The sequence below is a fragment of the Alligator sinensis genome, unplaced genomic scaffold, assembly GCF_000455745.1.
Source record: "Alligator sinensis unplaced genomic scaffold, ASM45574v1 scaffold118_1, whole genome shotgun sequence".
Taxonomy (NCBI): domain Eukaryota; kingdom Metazoa; phylum Chordata; order Crocodylia; family Alligatoridae; genus Alligator; species Alligator sinensis.
The window spans coordinates 4,050,246-4,067,920 of record NW_005841850.1 but is presented as its reverse complement, the minus strand read 5'-3'; the positions used below and the strand labels follow the sequence as shown (position 1 = coordinate 4,067,920).

Below are 17,675 nucleotides of genomic sequence, written 5' to 3'. Positions count from 1 at the left end.
TGGATTTATAGAAAAGAGAGTGTCTAGTAAAATAGTTCTTAGAAGAGAGTTTCAAAGACAGAAATGGCAGCCAGGTGTATAATCCCCATTGTTGTCCAGTAGGAGTTAGGTATTTAGCTGACATTTATGTCTTTGAAAATCATCCATGCTATAGAATACAAGGACCTAAGACAAGCAGAGCCTTTCCTTTAAAAGATTAGGGATTCCTTGCCTTAAAAAGTGAATGTTCCTTTTCTATCACTGCTATATGGTCACATTTCTAGGCCATTAAAACTAAGCTGAGCCATAGAGTTCATGGCTGGCATTTGGAGAGAAGAGTCATCGTTTTGATGACTATGTCCTGAGTAACACACAGGAGATGTTTCGAGGTTAAAAAAAAACCAATTTGTTTTGGTAATAGATACTTCAAAAGGGAATTTCCAGGAGTAGCATATAGGAACACCTGCTCATCAACTAAACAGGTGGCTGTCTTGTCTGCCATCTTGGGGCTGGAAGTCCTGCCCCGTCAGATGGTCTTTGACATCACAAATTCCACTCCCTTTTCCCCTTAAATGGCATGTAACGGCACAAACCCCACCCACACCGGTCACATCACCCATTAAATCACATCGACTTCCTCGATCCTTTCCTCTTAGGACCATGGCCTGCAACTGGGAGCACAAAAGAAATGACTACCCAGAGCCCTGTAGTTGCTCATGCTCTGGTCTGGATTATCCTGGCCGTGTCATTTGTTCCCACATGGATGAAGAGCATTGGGTACTAGTCGGAGGGCTGGATCCTGAGGATTCTCTCTGCGGTCCCCAGGGAGGCAGCAGACCTTTGATTTGTCCCTGTAGAGCTGTTATAACGGAATCAAATCCATTCAATTTTGGAGTGATGCCACCCTGCCAGGTTCTTTGTAGCATTCTTAGGTGTAAGCAAGCCATCCCGTTGTAGGCACCAGGCCTGGATAATTGAGGGTGGTTACCTGTTACCATTTTTCTTGGTTTTCTAGGTTTTTCCTCAGTCATATCTCAACATGTCCTGTTGAGGGTTGGTCACCATACCCTGGTCTCTTTATAATGTTCATAGATGTAAACAAATCACCCTGTTGCAATCAGTACTTCTGACTTCTTGAGGGTGATTGCTTTTATTCACTCCACGGAGTTTATGTTGTTCTCAACCACTCCCTTTATGTTGGTATGTATAAATGTATACTAATACATTAAGAAGAGGTGATGGTACAAGACCCCTCACTAACCTTTTGTTATGTTTCTTAGTTCAACAGATCTCCTGGTTTATACAGATCACCTGCTTTGGGAGTGTGAATCCTTGTGTTTTTACACATGGTTTTCTCAGAGGTAGGTGGCGTGTTTTCTTCTAAGGAACTGTCTCGGACGGCCAGGGCCGACTCGAGTTACGCTCGTACGTCAGGGCGGGCTGGTGAATGGAGAGGCAGACACAACTTGTTGGTTGCAAAAAACTTTACTCACGCCGCTTGCAATCATGACGCAGGTGGTCCGGTGGTCGGAACAACCACACGAGTTGCTCCAGCTGGCAGGGCCCAAGCCAGTTAATCCGTCCGCAATTCGAAGCCGGCGGGGAAAGGGGTACGTCGGGGTTGCGCTCGATGACGGGAAGAAAGATCGATAGGTGATCAGTCTATCGATCGGCAGCCACAAGTCAGATAACTTCAGAGGCACTCTGCAGCGTGCTCAAAGCTCTTCGACTTGGGCGGAAGTCGCGCGGAATTTTAAACGGCCAGCGAGCCAATTACTAGCCGCCACGTGTGAATAATTTAGCACTGGCCAATAGCGGGGCACAAATTTGCATCCGAATAGCGGGAACTCTTTGCACCGTGCATTTCTGTGCTGCAAAGAAGAAATGCATCCTGCAAAGGAAACTGCAAATTGGCGGGAACTCTCTCTTACACGCGGGTTCTCAATTGCAGCAGAACACTCTGCCATGCAAAGGAGCTCTCATGTGGCCAGGAAATTCCATAGTGCCGAGGCACAAAAATCACTGGGTTGTGACAGGAACCAGGCCCTTCTGTTCTGTCCTGTTGGTCTTCTCATCCTTGGGTATTCTGATCAGCAGGCTGAGCATTTCTGTGGTTTTCTGAAAGCGTTTTAGAGATCTCCAACCTGGTTCCTGCCCTTCTCCAGGAGTGTTGCGTGTGATCACCTAAGAAATATCAAATTTACATCTCAGCTTTGAGAATTCGCTTTCCACAAATGTTTGACTAAGCCTCACACACTACAAATTTTAAATTTGCTGAACCCCACTCTCTATCTCTACATTCACAGGGCACCAATTTACACACACCTAGCCTTCCCAAGAAACACACAAAGTTTCAAAGGTTGATTTAGAAAAAAGTACCTTTTAATATTGGATAAAAACATGAATTATGTGTTTGTTCTGCTTTTCTGTTTTAGAAGAAGGGGTTCTGTTTGAAAACAAACAGTTACATACAGTTGTTATAACTTAGTGTGCTTATATTAACACAGCCACAAATAACCCCTCTAGTTTAAAATAATTTTTTACCTTACTGTAGTAAAATTACATGTGGCTTTCCCACTAGATAAGCTCTCTGTAATAAAAATCAAACAACACAGTAAGCATGCCCTCTGTATTAAAAATTAAATAATACAGTAAGTAAAATAGTGTCTGTAAGGTATATATCAAATGGTTTTAAAACACAGTCACCACTAAAAAAATATTTTGGGAAAGACAGTCCCTTTAGTCTTAAAACATGTAGGTGTCTGCTGTTAGAAGGTCTGGTCACATATCTACATTTTTTTGCTGGTAGGTTTATCTTTACAACATATCCCCTGGTTCTGGGAAATTCACCACCTGCTCTGCCCCTCCCAAATATGACAGCCCACTCTGTAGCGTAGCGCACAAAACCTGTGGGAATATATATTTTTAAATCAGTCTTTATTTTCATCAAAAACCTTTACAATATATACTGGTTTATTTTGCTAAACCTTCTCCTAAGAAGGCGTTTTATAATTTCTAGAGACAACTAAGTCTTATTGGCTTTATCTTAACAACATGCCCCCATATGAATGTGCTTAGAGATCCAAGGCACTAAAGCAAGTGGTAATCTGTCCAGCTGAAAACAATTGTGCTTTAGTCTTCCTTCTTTACCCCCCAGGACAGAAAAAATTGTAAAACACATTTTAAACTGTTTTTGCTAAATCCTTCTCTTAAGCAGGGTTTTATAATTGCTAGTGCTAATTAAGCATTCAGTACAGGGTACAAGAGGTTTATCTTCCCCAGGGATCAAACCACAAAGAGCAGCATTAAGATCTTCTGCAAAATACACAGTGTTTAGAAGCTCTATATCCTAAGCTAAATGTTTCTCAGTAATTCTCAGAATTCTCTTGGCAAATCTAATTGCCATAACTGCATTTAGTATACTTTCCATACGCAGCTCCTCACAAAGTTCCCAAATGGTTTGTTTTCTATCTTCATCTAACCAGGCAACACAAGCATGACATCCTTGACCCCCACCTCATCAAAAACACAACCCATGAACTTTTCAAAAAGCCTCATCCTCAAACAGTGTTTCATTATGTCATAAAAAGAAATGGGCATAAGTGACTTCATGAAGATTTTACATTCGTGACATAAAACAGGACCTGTTGATTCAACACCTAATTGTCTTCTAAAATTTTCATCATCATCTAGTCTCTGTTCTGTGCTAAAACAGCTGCTTCTTTCCGGTGTCAGGTTTACAGGTGTACTGGTGGGCAGGCTTTCCTTAGTCACTAAAAAAGCTTCATCTAACTGCAGAGGGGTTCAAATAAAAATCTTAGTTAGCCACTGTTTAATCAATCCTTAGCTATTTCCTACTAGGGGTGTGCAAAGTGGGCCATATTCGGTTTGGATTCGGATTCGGCCTGAAATCAGGGACAGTGATTCGATTCATTTATTTGGATCACTGTCTCTGATTCGATTCGACTGAATCTGAATCTGAAGATTCGATGCTGATTCAGAGAATCAGCGATTCGGCCATAGACACAGCTTCAAATGTTTTTTCTATATACCTCGAGGTACCAGGTATGTCTCGTGAACACTGCAATGGTGGGGTGGATGGAGCGTCTCACAGGAGCATGGGTGGATACTTCTGGTCCACTTCCGGGTCTGCAGCTGAGCATGCAGGGCCTCCCCCATGCCCTCCCAGCTCGGTGATTGGCCATGGAGGGACCCTGGATGCACCCCTAGACCCAGGAGGCACCAGTTGCTGAGCCAGGACGGTGTGGGGGGCCCCCCCTGCATGCTCCCCAGCAGACCTGGAAGTGGACTGGAAGTGCTTCTGGTCCACTTCCGGGTCTGCTGCTGAGAGCACTGGGAAGCCCCCTGTGCTTCTGTGGGACACTCCATGCACCCCCGCATCGCAGCATTCGCGAGCCACCTGGTACCTTGAGGTACATAGAAATAACATTTAAAGCTGTGTCTATGTCCAAATCGCCAAATCTTTCCAAATCTCTCTGAACCGATTTGGAGAGATTAAAGAGTCTCCTGATTCGATTCAGATTAGGAGATTCAGCCACCGAATCAGGCCAAATCTCCACTGAATTTAATTGGGGACCGAAGTTTTGCACAGCCCTACTTCCTACCTCCCCAGTATGGGATGAACCCCACACCACCATCAAATCTAAGTGCCCCCCACAACCATGCTTCAAGTCTCTTACCTCTCTGCTCCCCCATCAACCTCTTCTTTCTATGCAGGCTGTGGCACAAGGCCACCCTCTTCTTCCAAATTCTCAACATCTGCTTCAGGGGCCTGGGTCTCCAGCTCACAGATCTGCTCTTGCATGTTCACTTGTGCTTCCAGAACAAGTTCAGGCATCTCAGGGAGTCTTTGGGCTAGGGAGCTGTCCTCCTCCTATGCTAACACTTTCTCTGTGGCTGTCTAATAATTCTTGGTGGTGTGGTGAGGATGAGGGGTCTTACAGATGTAGTGTAAGAATCCAAATCTGCCCCTGCTTGCCTTAGCACGGTCTCAGACAAACAGAGGGCCCGCAGATAGACCAGGTGGGTTTGCAGCTTAGGCCCCTACCCCTCTACTTACTCTGGTTGGTTGAGCGCTGTTCTTGGGGAGGTCTGAGGCCTCTGAAGCCTCTGCCAATTGGTCTGGGTTGGTGGGCTGGGTTGTTAGAGGGATCACAACCCCCACTACCCAATAGGCCATGTCTGTGCCTGGTGGGCTAGGGTGGTGCTGTGCAGCATGTGGAGTGGGGGGTGTGGTTGAGGACTGTCAGGCAACTCTGCTGATGTCATGCATCATGTAATGGGGTGGAGAATTCTGGAGCCAACATTGCGGTCTGGGGTCTGATGTCATGACTGTACCATTTGATTTAGGGCAGGTCTTGCAGGATAAGGGGTGGGCTTTGGGGCCTGAATGGGCTGTCCTTCTTTCATTCTCTGGAGCACAAAACTTCTGGTGGAGAAGCTGCAAGGGAATGCCCTGAAGTAGATTCTGGTGAGTGGAGGACGGTCATCTCAGGGGCCAGACCCCTCACCATAGAGACAGCTCCCCCGGTGCAGTTGGGAAACAAATATGAGGCCCTGGCTATATTGGAGGAGTGTGCGGTGGGGGAAAGTGCACTGGAGGGGCCTGCTGCCATCTCTGAGCAAGCTGAGGGCTGGCCAGGTAAGCGGAAGAAAAGACGCCACATCATCGTTGTGGGTGACTCCTTGCTGGACGGAACAGAGAGACCCATCTGTCATCTGGATCCTATGGCACGTGAGGTCTGCTGCCTGCCTGGAGCCAGGATCAGGGACATCACGGTGAGAATTCCTAACCTTAACTGGCCCTCCGACAGCTATCCTATGGTTCTCATCCATGTAGGAACAAATGATGCGGCCAGGAGTAGTCCAGACCATACCGTGAGTGACTACAGGGCTCTGGGGACCAGGCTTAGGAAGATGGGGGCGCAGGTGTTCTTCTCGTCAATCCTCTTGGTCAGCAGGGAAACCAGCATGGATTTGTAGCAGGTAGATCATGCCTGACCAATCTGGTTTCATTTTATGACAGGGTCACAAAATGCTTAGATGCAGGAGTAGAGGTGGATGTTGGTTTCGTGGACTTTAGCAAGGCCTTCAATACGGTAGCTCACCCTATTCTCATAAATAAATTAAGACACTGTGACATAGTCCAGTGGGTGGCAAATTGGCTTAGCGGTTGCACCCAGAGAGTGGTAGTAGATGAGTTGGTATTGACCTGGAAGGATGTGGGTAGTGGGGTCCCGCAGGGTTCAGTCCTTGGACCTGTATTCTTCAATATCTTCATCAGTGATTTGGATGTGGGTGTCAAGTGTACTATGTCCAAGTTTGCAGATGATACTAAATTGTGGGGTGATGTGCACACTCCAGAGGGTAGGGAATGATTGCAGGCAGACCTGGACAGGTTAGAAAAGTGGGCAGTACACAATAGGATGCAGTACAACAAGGACAGTGCAGAGTGCAAAAATATCCAGTGCATCTACTGGCTGGGAAGTGACCCTTTCAGCAGCACAGAAGCGGAAAGGGATCTCAGAGTCATAGTGGACTCCAAGATGAACATGAGTTGTCAGTGCGACAAAATCATCAGCAAAGCTAACCGCACTTTATCATGCATCAGCAGATGCATGATGAATAGATCCAAGGAAGTGATACTTCCCCTCTATGCAGCATTGGTCAGACCACAGTTGGAGTACTGCATCCAGTTTTGGGCGCCATACTTCAAGAAGGATATGGATAACCTTGAGAGGGTCCAGAGGAGGGCCACTCATATGGTTAAGGGTTTACAGGACAAGCCCTATGAGGAGAGACTGAGGGACCTGGACCTCTTTAGCCTCTGCAAGAGAAGGCTGAGAGGATCTTGTGGCCTCTGTGCGGGCCGGGAGTGGTCCGAGGCTTTTGGGGGCACGCGGCGGGCTGTGGCCAGCAGCCCTGGCACGTGGGTCGGGGAATGCAGGACGGCGGACTAGAATTAGGCACGGACACGTAGCGGTTGATTAAAGAAACTGGATCTATTCAGCCTCCACAAGAGAAGGTTGAGAGGCGACCTTGTGGCTGCCTATAAGTTCATCACGGGGGCACAGAAGGGAATTGGTGAGTATTTATTCACCAAGGCGCCCCCGGGGGTTACAAGAAATAATGGCCACAAGCTTCTTTCCTGCTTATGCAGGGGGTCAGACTCGATGATCTATTGAGGTCCCTTCCAACCCTAACATCTATGAATCTATGAATCTATGAAAAGCTTCTTCCCGGTGAGGGTGGCTAAAATTTGGAATGGGCTTGCAAGGGAGGTGGTGCTCTCCCCTACCTTGGGAGTCTTTAAGAGAAGGCTGGATAGGCAGCTGCCAGGGGCCATCTCCCCCCAGCCCTCTTTCCTGCCTATGCAGGGGGTCAGACTCGATGATTTGCTGAGGTCCCAACCCTAGCATCTATGAATCTATGAGTCACAGACCATGTGATGGCAGTGCCACGCACCAGGGCCAGGGGTGGGTTTTTTGGTGTCACACATCATGTGACTAGGGGCAGGGGCAGGTTTTAGATGTCATGCATCATGTGACTGGGTGGGGGGGCTTGTGATGTCACACATCGTGTGACTGGGATGAGTTGGGGTGTGTGATGTCATGTTCCATATAAGGAGAAAAGGGGGCGTGCTTTGCAACGTCAAAGATCATATGACAGGGTGGGACTTACAGTCCCAGAATGGTGGCCAAGACAGCCATCTGTCAAACTGATGAGTCGGTGTTCCTATATACTACTTCCAGGCAAACAGAATCAAGAGAAAGGAAATTTAAAACTTTGTATTTGGCATGGATGCTCCTAAAGGATAAATTCAGGGAATATCATACCTTTTCACCAAAGACAAATAATAAGTGAGGATGCACACCTGGCAAAGTTATTTGGGCCAAAGAGATTTCTTTTAGAAAATGAAATCTTTTATAAAGAGGCAGACAAATTATACAAATTATATAAGAGGGAATCTTAGGACAACTCAGGTATCATTTAAAGAACAAATATCTATGGGTATAATAAGGACTAGCAAATTGCCCGTCAAGAATGATGGTGGGGGCGGGCAGGGACAGAGGCTCGTGTCCCACCCCTCCCCCCCAAACTGCTTCAGGGCCTAGTTTATTGAGACTTGTAGACCCATTCTACTACTCTCCAATTTCCACATTAAAAAAGATGCACTGAAGCAAATATAAATTGAAAACAAGGGTTTGATCCAAATCCCATTAAAAATAATATCTCCACTCCCTTGCCACATCACAGATTAGTGGCTACGTCTTCAAATCAAAATGAGAAACCAGAAGCAGCAGGGCAATATATAAATGATTAACTTTACTAGTTAATGCTTGCACCAGTAAAGCATTCACCAAGTGCCAACTATGCATGAAATTCTTAAATTAATTAATTTTTCCTAAATTAAATACATGTATGAATTCATAAAGGCAGACATACAAGGATTACATCACAAAGTACTGTTCACACAAAAAATATCTTCATCAGACAAGGTCACATGGATCTAGGTAGAATAGGGCCAAAGGGAAGCAGGAGTTAGAGCAGAAGGGAGTGGGAAAAGGAGGCAAAGGAGGGATACATATGGACAAACTGATCATAATGAAAGAAGAACGCTGATGTCCAGAAGAAACACAAACAGACCTGAGATTATAACAGGCGTGACTTGAAAGGCATGATTTTGATAGAGTTTAAGGTCAGGATGGTCCAGCAGATATTTTAGTCTGATCTTCTTTATATCTTTTTAGAACTGCTCATCACTTGGCATTCCCATTGACTCTTCGGGTCAGATCTGTCTTCATGCCTCTAACTTGCAACACGTCTTCTTATTTCTAGGAAAGGACAAAAATAAACTGAGGTTTTTTTTCCTGAAATTTTGCTCCTTTGTTTGTTTATCTTAAGAGTCATTTGCTTTTGCCTCCCCTACTAAGTGGTCTTCTGCAATATAGGAAAATTGCTGACTAATTCCCAGTGAGTCCCTTACAACAAGATTTGTATGAATGTAGAAAAAAATCAAAACTTTGTTGTTGGCTTTTTGCAGTCGTAGTTTTTAGCTGGCTTTTTTCAGTCGTGGTTTATGCAGTGTGTTTAAGGCTTAGAAACACAACTGTTTCTAAAGGAAGAAGCCAATAAAATGTATTAGATGGACAGTCCAGGTTATTCTACACTGTTCTGCTAGGGACACCATTAAAAATACAGATCTAGACCACATTCCCCTTGCTAGGCAATGGGTTCCTCTTATTCTAAGCTTTGTTAATACAATCTTTTCTGCTTATAATGCAGCTCCCTTATCAAGACATTGATATCTCAGACCTTCCTGCCTGACACTTCCATGAGAGCATTCAGATTTATGTAAACATGCCAATGAAAAGTTATTGCAACTATTTTAAGCATGTCATTTCAATACCTTCATCAACAGCCATAAAGATGAGATGGAGTGCACTGGAAGCAAATTTGCAGACGACATCAAGCTGGGGGAGTAGTAGATATGCTGGAGGGTAGAACTAGGATTCAGAGAGACCTGGACAAATTGGAGAACTGGATGAAAAGAAATCTCATGAGGTTCAATAAGGACAAGTTCAGGGTTTTGCATTTAGGATGGAACAATCCTATACACCAGTACAAGCTGGAGACTGACTGGCCAAGCAGCAGCTCTGCAGAAAAGGATCTGAGGGTTACAGTGAACCATAAGCTGAACATGAGCAAACAGTATGCCCTTGTTGCAAAGAAGGCTAATGGCATACTGGGCTGCACTGGTAGGAGCATTGCCAGCAGATCAAGGGAAGTGATTCTTCCCCTCTATCCAGCACTGGGGAAGCCACATCTGGAGTAGTGTCCAGTTTGGGGCCCCCCACTACAGAAAGGATCTGGACAAATTGGGGAGAGTCCAGTGGAGGGCAACAAAAATGATTAGGGGACTGGGGTACATGGTTTATGAGAAGAGGCTGAGGGATCTGGGCTTATTTAACTTGGAGAAGAGAAGACTGAGAGGGGATTTAATAGCAGCCTGCAGCTATCTGAAGGGTGGTTCCAAAGAGGATGGAGCTGGACTGTTCTCAATGGTTGTAGATACAGAACAAGGAGCAACGGTCTCAAGTTACATCAAGAGAAGTTTAGGTTAGATATTAGGCAAAAACTTTCTCAGGAGGAGGGTAAAAAAGCACTGGACTAGGTTATCCAGAGAAGTTGTGGAGTTTCCATCTTTGGAGGTTTTTAAGATGTGGGCAGATAAAGCTTTGGCTGGGATGATCTAGTTGGGAATGGTTCTGCTTTGAGCATGAGGTTGGACTGGATGACTTCCTGAGGTCTCTTCCAACCCTATATTTCTGTGATTCTATGAGTTCAATGAAATCAATATTTAATTTTGACTGTATTATTCAGATATCTATTTGAATAGAATACATACAAGTAAAAACATTTAGATTGTTTTGGACTGTGTTATAACATGTCGTTATATAAGTCTGACATGAGCCTGAGTCACTTATGGAGAGCACCATAACACACTCATCTGTCTTCAGCAACATGAGTCATTTTACACCACTCCTACACAGAAGGGACGTAAGGACTGCCTTCACAGCACCCTTAAAATCATGCTGGTACTGGAAGAGAAAGTCAAGAAATCATCAAGTATCACTTGATATAGAAGACAGACAATGTTATTTGGGTAAAAGTGATATCTTTTATTTAACAAACTGAATAGCTGGAAAAATTGTTCTTTGCAAGATATTGGGCACAGGTATAGGGAGAGTCTGCTGGTCTCTCTAGGGTCCAAATAGAAGCTTAAGCCAGCATGCAAAATGCAGGTCTGTGAAAATGCAAGGCAGGGAACATCAGAGGGGATAGGAGTTAATAAGTGTGAGAGAGGTTATCTGGGATTATCAGGTAGCAGGCAGGCTATAGTATACTGTAAATCCAATGTCTATATTTAGTCCATAATTTTCTGAGAGATTTATGAAGTGAAGTTTGTAGGTTCCGCTATGAAAGGTGCTGTGTAAATTCCCTTTGAGGATTAGAACTGAGAGACTGGAGAGAGAGTAGTCATCTTGTGAGAAATGTGCACCGACTGGTAATTGGGTGTTCTTGTCTTTTATAGATTTTTGGTGTGCATTCATTCTGGTACGCAGTTGTTGTTTGGTTTCTCCTACATAGTTTCCATCTGGGCATTCAGTGCACTGGATAAGATATAAAACATTTCTGGAGGTGCAGATGTAAGATCCAGGAATGGTGATTGTAGCAGGTTCGAGGCACAGGGGCAGTTGTGATGCCCCTGGTGACTGTACAGCTCTGTCTCTAAAGTTGCCCTCCCTTAATTGCTTGCCCACCACACCTTGTTGCTACTGAGGTTAATTAAAGAAGGCTGCCCATGGGCCTTAGAGACAGCCTGAGTCCAATCAAGTCTTCAGTGGTCCCTCGTGGACCCCACTAATCTCAATCAGCCTTTGTGCTAAATGGGCCCTCTTGGCTTGGCAGTGCCCCTGCAGGACACCTATAGCCTGAAGAGCAAATTGTGTGGCTCCATTCCTCCCCTGCACCACAACCCAAGCCTCGCAGGTGTTATCGCTTCAGCTCTTTGCTTCCCTTAGCCCTCTCGGGACTCTCAGACCATCTGGGTCCTTCTCTGCTCTCTATCTCCGGGTCCTCAAAACCCTAGTTCCTCGTGCAGTCCCTCTCTGGGCTGGGGAACCCTTTGTGCCCCACTCAGTCCCTTCTTTGGTTTGGTGGGCTCTGTTCCCTCTTTCAGATCCTCCTTTGGGCTGGAGATCTCTTTGTGACCTGCTCCACTTCCTTTTCTGGGCGGGGGTGCTCTCTTCCTTTGCCCTATGCCTCCACTCATCCCTTTCTCTGGGCTGACTGGCTCTGTTCCCTCTTTCAAATTCTCCTTTGAACTGGGGAACCCTTTGTGACCCTGACTGGCTCAGGCACTGGGCTTATCTGGCCCCAGCCTGGTCATCTTCCGGTCAAGTGAGCCTGCAGTCAGCCCCCGAACCTCCTGGAAGCTGCTTCTTGGGCAGCATCTCCTCTTAAAGTGGCAAGTGCACCACAGTGCCCTGCTACGGTGATGGTTCTGTTGTGGTCCTTAGTTATTGTGCAGGTGGTGGAGATGTCCTGGATCTTACACCTGCACCTCCAGAAATGTTTTATATCTCATCCAGTGGACTGAATGCCTGGATAAAACTACATAAGAGAAACCAAACAACAACTGCATACCTGAATGAATGCACACCAAAAATCTATAAAAAGACAAAAATACCCAATTACCGGTGGGTGCACATTTCTCACAAAATAACTACTCTCTCTCCAAACTTTCCTCAAAGGGAATTTACAAGGCATCTTTCATAGATGAACCTACAAATTTTACTTTATAAATCTACTAGATACAAAAAACCCTGGACTAAATATAGACATGGATTGATGGCACATTATAACCTGCCTGCCATCTGATAACCCCAAGTAACATCTCTATATCTTCCCTGCATTATTTTATTGCCTGCCAGCATTCCCCTCTTCTGTTGTTTCCTCCTCCCCTTGCCCCCACTGACCTGTCTCATACCTATTAACTCCTATCCCCTCTAATGTTCCCTGCCTTGCATATGCAGTTTCAAAGACCTGCATTTTGCATGCTGGCTTAAGCTTCTATTTGGACCCTAGAGAGAAGACCAGCAGACTTTCCCTATGCCTGAAGGAGGGTGTGTGTGACCAAAAGCTTGCAAAGAACAATTTTTCCAACTATTCAGTTTGTTTAATAAAAGAGACTTCATTTACTCAAATTACTTTATCTGCCTATGTCTTTAGACAAACATGGCTGCAACCAACACCCTTGATACAGAAAAGCACTCATTGTAGAGGTTCCTGGATACCACAGTGTGTTCTTATCTAAAATTGTGTTTGCTCTTCTAGAACCATTCTAAATGTCTGGTGGGAGAATTGAGGAGCGAAAGTTACTTCTTTTCCAAGAAATGTTCCAATACTTCCATTAACTTTGTCAGATGGAGATAAGTAGTAACCTTAGAGGGCTAGGGTTTCTAGGCATTATCCCAATATGATGTGGCACCCAAATGTTGTATGAAACATCACACCACTGTTGTTATTAACTTCTTAACTTACTGTGGAGTATAGGGACACTGTTGATGGCTCCAAGTCCTGCAGTGCTGGGCACTGTGCATACACAGAGCAGTGACATGGTGCCTGTTCCAAAGAGTTTAAGTCTGATAATGTGGCAGTTAATTTCCAAATGGACGATGTTATGTCTTCTCTTCAGTTAGGTAACAAAACACTTAAAGACATGATGAAAATGCCTATCCAGTACAGGTAGCTGAACAAAGATGTTCCCCAAAAGAAATAGGAAATAGATGGGTGATGTTAAAAGAGGAAGCTATGACATTTGTGCCACCAAGTGGTCAATTTCCCAAAGATGTAATGAGCAGTTCTGAAAAATGCAAAAGTCCAAATCATTGACTCATATGGTTTTTTATGATACTACTTCCCCTTGAATGATTATATTCTTCTTTAGGGCACCACAAAGTGACAACACATTAGCTTGTTAGGCAGCAGTGTTGCTACTGGCTTTCATTCTGAGCAGTATTCCAGTTTCCTTGAGCCCCCATCTCTGCTTGTGTCCTTCCTTTGTCTTATATTAATGTTCATCTACAGTGTGGTCACTGATGAGGCTAGCTTGATATGGCTACACTACACAGCAGTCATAGGAGTGATTAGATATTCAACATATCCTTAGTATGAAAGCTCTTTGGGCAGGGACCACCTTTTTGCCCTGTGTTTGTACATTGCCAAGGACAGTGTGCTGCTTTGGTCATTGACTGGGGCTTCTAGACACTACCACTGGCACGTCGACAGAAGATGTTTAATGCGCAGTAACCTAATAACACATGCCAGACAAAAAATGTGCTAATACACTACTGCACAGTAGTATTAGGCTACTGTGCAGTAAGCATCACTAAAAAACCTATGTGCTGGTGCTACTGCACAGTAACTATAGTTACTGCACATTTAATTAGTACTTCATTAAGCAAGTACTAAACTAAATGCGCTGTAACTACTGCTCATTAACGAACGTGGAGACACTCCTAGTACAAATAAATTTACTACCAGCACTACTCCTTTGGGTACAGCCAGTTAGGACACTGGTACAATAAGATCCAAATTCTGTTATAGCAAGGAGCTGCATTTGTGAAACTGAAATGTGTAAAGAAGAAAACACTCATTCTGTACATGTGAAGGGTATATACAACACAGGTAGCCACAGGATGAGCACATAAATGATGGCTGAGTCTTCCAAAGTGACTAGAGTTTTTAAGTACCTCAATCTGAGATATTTTAAAGGCACCTAATGCTTAGAGGGCAGGTGTTCATCACTTTCTGAAAATCAGGTACCTTTAAGGTAGCCCAAGAAACTGAGGCACTCCAATTCACTCAACACGCTGGAAAACATTGTCTTGTAAAACTAAAAATGCTTGATTTGCTGTTATGAAATTGCTGCTAAATGAATTCTCGTGACCAGCAGCTTTGCCTCTGGGCTGAAATTCTACATTTCACTTAAGACAAAGTCACCAGCCCTGGGAGAAAAAAAGTTGCACAACTGGGTTATTTTAGCGTTTTTTACTTATTTACCAATTGGTTGCAATGGCACTGATACAGAATGTGATAATCGTACGAATAATGTAATGCTGTTTTGAATGAAGTAGGGTAAAATCTTGCTGGGTAAGCCAGGGACAAGCCAAATTTAACTAAAAACTGCAATACGCTCTGAAAGGTACTGAATGAAACAAACTCAAAAGGCAAGGGGCTCACTCCTGAGAGAGTTTTGTAAAGGGTTTCCCTTAGACTCAAGAGCAAGAGTATCCTCACTGATCTTCCCTGCTGACATACTGTTTATTCTGTGTTAACAACCTCTCTCCCCCCGCTTATATAGCATGCTTTCAGACACAAGCAGCTAAGCGTCATAGCTAAGTCCCTTCCAACCATTAGAGAGGCAGGAGTTATAGAGGATCTACTATGTGGGATTAACAGCCTTGAGGGAGAAACTATAGAAGTAGTCTTGCTCTAGAAGGTTTATGATGAGCAATGTTATTTTACAATCCTTTATAGTGAACCCAAGCCCAGGAAAGGGATGAGATCTGGGTTCACACAATGAATGTGTGACTTTTCACAGGGAGTCTGTTTCAGAGCAGATTGGGCTGTGTGTTGCACAGGAATTCAGGATACTTGGTACTCTTAATGGACCCGTCTGTGGATTAAGCACCTGCTCAAATTCCACGTTCCAAACTCAATGGGCATTTTGCCATGGTGTTACTGGGTAACGAATCGGGTCCCATTAGAGAAATCTGGACTGACTTAAGAATTGTTAACAAAACTTTTAAGGGCAAGCCCTTCACCCAGATCGTCAAACAATATCAACAGTTCACGTTTACAGTCAGAGTATGGGAGAGATGCTCCCCTTCTCATCAATCCAAATCTGAACTCTCACTTCCAATCCCCACACAGCCAATTCCCCCTTTTGTAATTTCTTTTCTGCCTGTTTGCCAATGTGCTTCTTGCAGCATCCATCATCAGACTTGCTGGAATCCAGCCAGCCTAGCAGCACTTTGATATAAAGCAAGAGTTACTCCAGGGATAAAACAGATTTTGGCACTCTCCAGGCATGGGAAAACAAGAAGAGTGGGTAAAGGTAGCTACTTGCTGCTCAGAAGATGCTGGGTAAGATCTTAATGCTTTAGGAATGCTGCATTCTGCTTTGCAACCCAAGACCCTTAAAATTCCCCATGTCTTGGAGTCATATTTGGGAGGAAATTAATTTTATGCCACAGAATTTGCCCTGCAGGGAGGAAAATCTGCTGCATGGCAGATGGCATTTTAAGCCATGAGGAAATAGCAAAATCCATTAGGGACTTGAGTCAGTAATTTCAACACCCAAAACTTTCCTAAATTCTCAGACACAGCCCCATGATGCACGCAAGTTTTACTTTCAAATGTAACCAGTTATAATCCTGCTATTATGAAGAAGAACCAAAGTAGAATGGTGCAAAATTGCTCAGCCCCAGACAAAAGGGTTCTGATGGGCATCCTACCATTCATCCTGCAGCTTTAGTTGTTCTAATTTATTTGTAAAAGTTTGAGAAATGGTCCACGCAAGCACATGCCAGTCTGCATGGGTTCATCCGTGAAAGATGCTTTGTGAATTCCCTTTGAGGAAAGATTGGAGAGAGAGTGGGAAGGGGAGGAGGAAACAATAGCAGAGGGGAATGTTGATAGGCAATAAAATGCAGCTGGGAAGTTATAGAGATGTTACTTGGGGTCACTGGAAGGCAGGCAGGTTATAATGTGCCATAAATCCAATGTCTATATTTAGTTCATGATTTTTTGTATCCAGTAGATTTATAAAGTAAAGTCTGTAGGTTCATCTATGAAAGATGCCTTTTAAATTCCCTTTGAGGAAAGATTGGAGACAGTAGTTATCTTGTGAGAAATGTGCAGCCACCGGTAATTGGATATTTTTTATGAAGACCAGTTCCTACCATGGATGACTCATCGTTTGGATGTGGAAATCGGTTACCCACATCACATAGCACTGTCACTCCTTGCTGCCACTTCCTGACTGGTAGAAACATTTTAAACAAGAGCATATCAAAGGAGAAATTGTGGGTTCCTCTATTCCTTTGGGAAGACAGGCATTGTGTGAAGGAGGGCCAGCTCCCAAGCACCTCTTCCCTGATGTTCTTGAACAGCCAATTCAATAAGTGTAAACACAGTTCTCTCAAATAGATAGGTCAGGGCTGTCCAACTTCTCATTGTGTGGGCAACATGCCCCCCAGGCTGTATGCCAGGTGGGCTGCATGCCATGGCATGTTGCCACATGGACACTCTCTGTCAGGCAGGCACCTGCCACACACTTTGCAGTAGGTGCCTCCTTTCCACTGTGCAAGTGCTCCTGCCACCCCGCAACTGCACTGTGTGGCCCCCATCACATTGCATGCCCTCCATCATTTGCACTGCAGAGTCCCTGGGTCCTTCAACTCCCACAGCAGGAAACTCCCTTGGCTGCTCTGCCTTCTCCCACCTTGCCCAAGTGAGGTGAGGGGGGACGAGGCAAGATGTGGAAGCTGAAGTGGGAAGGGAGAGACCAGAGACTCTGGCAACAGCAACTGGAGTGGTGGGGAAAGTGATGTCTGGACTGGGAATCTGTGGACCTCAGCTTAACTCTTTGGAGGTCCACAGGCCACCAGTTGGACAGCCCTGATAGGTAATCATATTAAACACATTCCTGCATACTCAACATTTTAGATTCAATTCTGGTTACATCTGATGGAGAAACCACAGCTAAATCAGGCAGTGCACTTTGTACATGCAAGTCATTTTCCATTTTGTGTACAACCATGCTTCATCCTGATACTAAAGCATCATTAGCTATGTATTATAGATGCAGAGTGCTGGGAAATGACTTTCCCCATGTTTCCCAGTAAGCCAGTGTCATATCACAATCGAGTATGGTCAAGTCTCTTAACCTATTGTTTCATTCAATGGACCATGGATAACACTCATAAACTTTTCAGAGTAATCGAGTAACACTTGAGAAACAAGGCAATTTAAGCTAAAAGAAGGACAATGGGTAGAGGAAAACAAATTTAAAAAACACTGCTATGGAAAAATTCTGTTGAAAT

At 44.5% G+C, this 17,675-nt stretch overlaps 1 protein-coding gene across 2 annotated transcripts in view; it reads left to right on the top strand.

The window, feature by feature from the left end:
• The window catches only part of NOS2 (nitric oxide synthase 2), a 46,157-nt gene that overhangs the window by 6,439 nt on the left and 22,043 nt on the right, over window positions 1-17,675 (top strand). The window contains exon 2 of one of the 2 annotated variants that reach the window (XM_025210635.1): window positions 1,260-1,340. The exons of the other annotated variant lie outside the window; for it this stretch is intronic. The gene's annotated coding sequence lies outside the window, so the exon portion shown is untranslated. The remainder of the gene's footprint in view (window positions 1-1,259; window positions 1,341-17,675) is intronic. 2 annotated transcript variants of the gene reach the window in all.